The sequence below is a fragment of the Oncorhynchus nerka genome, unplaced genomic scaffold (assembly GCF_034236695.1).
Source record: "Oncorhynchus nerka isolate Pitt River unplaced genomic scaffold, Oner_Uvic_2.0 unplaced_scaffold_781, whole genome shotgun sequence".
Lineage (NCBI taxonomy): Eukaryota > Metazoa > Chordata > Actinopteri > Salmoniformes > Salmonidae > Oncorhynchus > Oncorhynchus nerka.
This window is the reverse complement of record NW_027040448.1, coordinates 248,423-255,605: the sequence shown is the minus strand read 5'-3', so window position 1 is coordinate 255,605 and position 7,183 is coordinate 248,423. Positions and strand designations below refer to the sequence as shown.

General features: G+C 38.5%; 1 protein-coding gene across 1 annotated transcript in view; it reads left to right on the top strand.

Moving 5' to 3' along the window:
- Positions 1 to 7,183, top strand: part of LOC115103520 (potassium channel subfamily T member 2-like) — a 178,040-nt gene that overhangs the window by 84,033 nt on the left and 86,824 nt on the right. The gene's annotated exons all lie outside the window — the stretch shown is intronic.

The window sequence follows — 7,183 nt, the reverse complement described above, 5'->3', positions numbered from 1 at the left end:
AGCTCCAGCATTATACAGTATTATTATGGTACAGAGTATGGAGGCAGCCCCAACATTATACAGTATTATTATGATACAGAGTATGGAGGCAGCCCCAACATTATACAGTATTATTATGATGCAGAGTATGGAGGCAGCCCCAACATTATACAGTATTATTATGGTACAGAGTATGAGGCAGCTCAACATTATACAGTATTATTATGATACAGAGTATGGAGGCAGCCCCAACATTATACAGTATTATTATGATGCAGAGTATGGAGGCAGCCCCAACATTATACAGTATTATTATGGTACAGAGTATGGAGGCAGCTCCAACATTATACAGTATTATTATGGTACAGAGTATGGAGGCAGCTCCAACATTATACAGTATTATTATGGTACAGAGTATGGAGGCAGCTCCAACATTATACAGTATTATTATGGTACAGAGTATGGAGGCAGCTCCAACATTATACAGTATTATTATGGTACAGAGTATGGAGGCAGCTCCAACATTATACAGTATTATTATGGTACAGAGTATGGAGGCAGCTCCAACATTATACAGTATTATTATGATACAGAGTATGGAGGCAGCTCCAACATTATACAGTATTATTATGATACAGAGTATGGAGGCAGCCCCAACATTATACAGTATTATTATGGTACAGAGTATGGAGGCAGCCCCAACATTATACAGTATTATTATGATACAGAGTATGGAGGCAGTCCCAACATTATACAGTATTATTATGATGCAGAGTATGGAGGCAGCCCCAACATTATACAGTATTATTATGATACAGAGTATGGAGGCAGCCCCAACATTATACAGTATTATTATGATACAGAGTATGGAGGCAGCCCCAACATTATACAGTATTATTATGATACAGAGTATGGAGGCAGCCCCAGCATTATACAGTATTATTATGGTACAGAGTATGGAGGCAGTCCCAGTATTATTATGATACATTATACAGTATTACTATGGTACAGAGTATGGAGGCAGTCCCAACATTATACAGTATTATTATGATACAGAGTATGGAGGCAGCCCCAGCATTATACAGTATTATTATGATACAGAGTATGGAGGCAGCTCCAGCATTATACAGTATTATTATGATACAGAGTATGGAGGCAGCTCCAGCATTATACAGTATTATGATACAGAGTATGGAGGCAGCCCCAGCATTATACAGTATTATTATGATACAGAGTATGGAGGCAGCCCCAGCATTATACAGTATTATTATGATACAGTATGGAGGCAGCCCCAGCATTATACAGTATTATTATGATACAGTATGGAGGCAGCCCCAGCATTATACAGTATTATTATGATACAGAGTATGGAGGCAGCAGCATTATACAGTATTATTATGATACAGAGGCAGCCCCAACATTATACAGTATTATTATGATACAGAGTATGGAGGCAGTCCCAGCATTATACAGTATTATTATGATACAGAGTATGGAGGCAGTCCCAGCATTATACAGTATTATTATGATACAGAGTATGGAGGCAGTCCCAGCATTATACAGTATTATTATGATACAGAGTATGGAGGCAGCCCCAACATTATACAGTATTATTATGATACAGAGTATGGAGGCAGTCCCAGCATTATACAGTATTATTATGATACAGAGTATGGAGGCAGTCCCAGCATTATACAGTATTATTATGATACAGAGTATGGAGGCAGTCCCAACATTATACAGTATTATTATGATACAGAGTATGGAGGCAGCCCCAACATTATACAGTATTATTATGGTACAGAGTATGGAGGCAGCCCCAACATTATACAGTATTATTATGATACAGAGTATGGAGGCAGCCCCAACATTATACAGTATTATTATGGTACAGAGTATGGAGGCAGCCCCAACATTATACAGTATTATTATGGTACAGAGTATGGAGGCAGCTCCAACATTATACAGTATTATTATGGTACAGAGTATGGAGGCAGCCCCAACATTATACAGTATTATTATGGTACAGAGTATGGAGGCAGCTCCAGCATTATACAGTATTATTATGATGCAGAGTATGGAGGCAGTCCCAGCATTATACAGTATTATTATGATGCAGAGTATGGAGGCAGTCCCAGCATTATACAGTATTATTATGATACAGAGTATGGAGGCAGCCCCAACATTATACAGTATTATTATGATACAGAGTATGGAGGCAGCTCCAGCATTATACAGTATTATTATGGTACAGAGTATGGAGGCAGCTCCAACATTATACAGTATTATTATGATACAGAGTATGGAGGCAGCCCCAGCATTATACAGTATTATTATGGTACAGAGTATGGAGGCAGCTCCAGCATTATACAGTATTATTATGGTACAGAGTATGGAGGCAGCTCCAGCATTATACAGTATTATTATGATACAGAGTATGGAGGCAGCTCCAGCATTATACAGTATTATTATGGTACAGAGTATGGAGGCAGCCCCAACATTATACAGTATTATTATGGTACAGAGTATGGAGGCAGCTCCAACATTATACAGTATTATTATGGTACAGAGTATGGAGGCAGCTCCAGCATTATACAGTATTATTATGATACAGAGTATGGAGGCAGCTCCAGCATTATACAGTATTATTATGGTACAGAGTATGGAGGCAGCCCCAACATTATACAGTATTATTATGATTCAGAGTATGGAGGCAGCCCCAACATTATACAGTATTATTATGATACAGAGTATGGAGGCAGCTCCAGCATTATACAGTATTATTATGATACAGAGTATGGAGGCAGCTCCAGCATTATACAGTATTATTATGATACAGAGTATGGAGGCAGTCCCAACATTATACAGTATTATTATGGTACAGAGTATGGAGGCAGTCCCAGCATTATACAGTATTATTATGATACAGAGTATGGAGGCAGCCCCAACATTATACAGTATTATTATGGTACAGAGTATGGAGGCAGCCCCAACATTATACAGTATTATTATGGTACAGAGTATGGAGGCAGTCCCAGCATTATACAGTATTATTATGATGCAGAGTATGGAGGCAGCCCCAACATTATACAGTATTATTATGGTACAGAGTATGGAGGCAGCCCCAACATTATACAGTATTATTATGGTACAGAGTATGGAGGCAGCCCCAACATTATACAGTATTATTATGATACAGAGTATGGAGGCAGCTCCAGCATTATACAGTATTATTATGGTACAGAGTATGGAGGCAGCTCCAGCATTATACAGTATTATTATGGTACAGAGTATGGAGGCAGTCCCAGCATTATACAGTATTATTATGATGCAGAGTATGGAGGCAGCCCCAACATTATACAGTATTATTATGATACAGAGTATGGAGGCAGCCCCAACATTATACAGTATTATTATGGTACAGAGTATGGAGGCAGTCCCAGCATTATACAGTATTATTATGATGCAGAGTATGGAGGCAGCCCCAACATTATACAGTATTATTATGATACAGAGTATGGAGGCAGCCCCAACATTATACAGTATTATTATGATTCAGAGTATGGAGGCAGCCCCAACATTATACAGTATTATTATGGTACAGAGTATGGAGGCAGTCCCAACATTATACAGTATTATTATGATACAGAGTATGGAGGCAGCCCCAGCATTATACAGTATTATTATGATACAGAGTATGGAGGCAGCTCCAACATTATACAGTATTATTATGATACAGAGTATGGAGGCAGCTCCAGCATTATACAGTATTATTATGATACAGAGTATGGAGGCAGCAGCTCCAGCATTATACAGTATTATTATGGTACAGAGTATGGAGGCAGCTCCAGCATTATACAGTATTATTATGATACAGAGTATGGAGGCAGCTCCAGCATTATACAGTATTATTATGGTACAGAGTATGGAGGCAGCCCCAACATTATACAGTATTATTATGGTACAGAGTATGGAGGCAGCTCCAACATTATACAGTATTATTATGGTACAGAGTATGGAGGCAGCTCCAGCATTATACAGTATTATTATGATACAGAGTATGGAGGCAGCTCCAGCATTATACAGTATTATTATGGTACAGAGTATGGAGGCAGCCCCAACATTATACAGTATTATTATGATTCAGAGTATGGAGGCAGCCCCAACATTATACAGTATTATTATGATACAGAGTATGGAGGCAGCTCCAGCATTATACAGTATTATTATGATACAGAGTATGGAGGCAGCTCCAGCATTATACAGTATTATTATGATACAGAGTATGGAGGCAGTCCCAACATTATACAGTATTATTATGGTACAGAGTATGGAGGCAGTCCCAGCATTATACAGTATTATTATGATACAGAGTATGGAGGCAGCCCCAACATTATACAGTATTATTATGGTACAGAGTATGGAGGCAGCCCCAACATTATACAGTATTATTATGGTACAGAGTATGGAGGCAGTCCCAGCATTATACAGTATTATTATGATGCAGAGTATGGAGGCAGCTCCAGCATTATACAGTATTATTATGGTACAGAGTATGGAGGCAGCCCCAACATTATACAGTATTATTATGGTACAGAGTATGGAGGCAGCCCCAACATTATACAGTATTATTATGATACAGAGTATGGAGGCAGCTCCAGCATTATACAGTATTATTATGGTACAGAGTATGGAGGCAGCTCCAGCATTATACAGTATTATTATGGTACAGAGTATGGAGGCAGCCCCAGCATTATACAGTATTATTATGATGCAGAGTATGGAGGCAGTCCCAACATTATACAGTATTATTATGATACAGAGTATGGAGGCAGCCCCAACATTATACAGTATTATTATGGTACAGAGTATGGAGGCAGTCCCAGCATTATACAGTATTATTATGATGCAGAGTATGGAGGCAGCCCCAACATTATACAGTATTATTATGATACAGAGTATGGAGGCAGCCCCAACATTATACAGTATTATTATGATTCAGAGTATGGAGGCAGTCCCAACATTATACAGTATTATTATGGTACAGAGTATGGAGGCAGTCCCAACATTATACAGTATTATTATGATACAGAGTATGGAGGCAGCCCCAGCATTATACAGTATTATTATGATACAGAGTATGGAGGCAGCTCCAACATTATACAGTATTATTATGATACAGAGTATGGAGGCAGCTCCAGCATTATACAGTATTATTATGATACAGAGTATGGAGGCAGCCCCAGCATTATACAGTATTATTATGGTACAGAGTATGGAGGCAGTCCCAGCATTATACAGTATTATTATGATACAGAGTATGGAGGCAGCCCCAACATTATACAGTATTATTATGATACAGAGTATGGAGGCAGCCCCAACATTATACAGTATTATTATGACAGAGTATGGAGGCAGCCCCAACATTATACAGTATTATTATGGTACAGAGTATGGAGGCAGCCCCAGCATTATACAGTATTATTATGATACAGAGTATGGAGGCAGCTCCAACATTATACAGTATTATTATGATACAGAGTATGGAGGCAGCTCCAGCATTATACAGTATTATTATGATACAGAGTATGGAGGCAGCTCCAGCATTATACAGTATTATTATGGTACAGAGTATGGAGGCAGTCCCAGCATTATACAGTATTATTATGATACAGAGTATGGAGGCAGCCCCAACATTATACAGTATTATTATGATACAGAGTATGGAGGCAGCTCCAACATTATACAGTATTATTATGATATGATGCAGCCCCAACATTATACAGTATTATTATGACAGAGTATGGAGCAGCCCCAACATTATACAGTATTATTATGGTACAGAGTATGGAGGCAGCACCAGCATTATACAGTATTATTATGGTACAGAGTATGGAGGCAGCTCCAGTATTATTATGACATTGGATTATACAGTATTATTATGGCAGAGTATGGAGGCAGCACCAGCATTATACAGTATTATTATGGTACAGAGTATGGAGGCAGCTCCAACATTATACAGTATTATTATGACAGAGTATGGAGGCAGCACCAGCATTATACAGTATTATTATGGTACAGAGTATGGAGGCAGCCCCAACATTATACAGTATTATTATGACAGAGTATGGAGGCAGCCCCAACATTATACAGTATTATTATGGTACAGAGTATGGAGGCAGCTCCAACATTATACAGTATTATTATGATACAGAGTATGGAGGCAGCCCCAACATTATACAGTATTATTATGGTACAGAGTATGGAGGCAGCTCCAACATTATACAGTATTATTATGAGTATACAGCCCCAACATTATACAGTATTATTATGGAGTATGGAGGCAGTCCCAACATTATACAGTATTATTATGGTACAGAGTATGGAGGCAGCTCCAGCATTATACAGTATTATTATGATACAGAGTATGGAGGCAGCCCCAACATTATACAGTATTATTATGATACAGAGTATGTAGGCAGTCCCAACATTATACAGTATTATTATGGTACAGAGTATGGAGGCAGCTCCAGCATTATACAGTATTATTATGATACAGAGTATGGAGGCAGCCGCAACATTATACACTATTATTATGATACAGAGTATGGAGGCAGTCCCAACATTATACAGTATTATTATGATACAGAGTATGGAGGCAGTCCCAACATTATACAGTATTATTATGATACAGAGTATGGAGGCAGCCCCAACATTATACAGTATTATTATGGTACAGAGTATGGAGGCAGTCCCAACATTATACAGTATTATTATGACAGAGTATGGAGGCAGTCCCAACATTATACAGTATTATTATGGTACAGAGTATGGAGGCAGCCCCAACATTATACAGTATTATTATGATACAGAGTATGGAGGCAGCCCCAGCATTATACAGTATTATTATGATGGAGGCAGCTCCAACATTATACAGTATGGAGGTATGGAGGCAGCTCCAGCATTATACAGTATTATTATGATACAGAGTATGGAGGCAGCTCCAGCATTATACAGTATTATTATGGTACAGAGTATGGAGGCAGCCCCAACATTATACAGTATTATTATGGTACAGAGTATGGAGGCAGCTCCAGCATTATACAGTATTATTATGATACAGAGTATGGAGGCAGCCCCAACATTATACAGTATTATTATGGTACAGAGTATGGATTATTATGGCAGTATGGAGGCAGCCAAC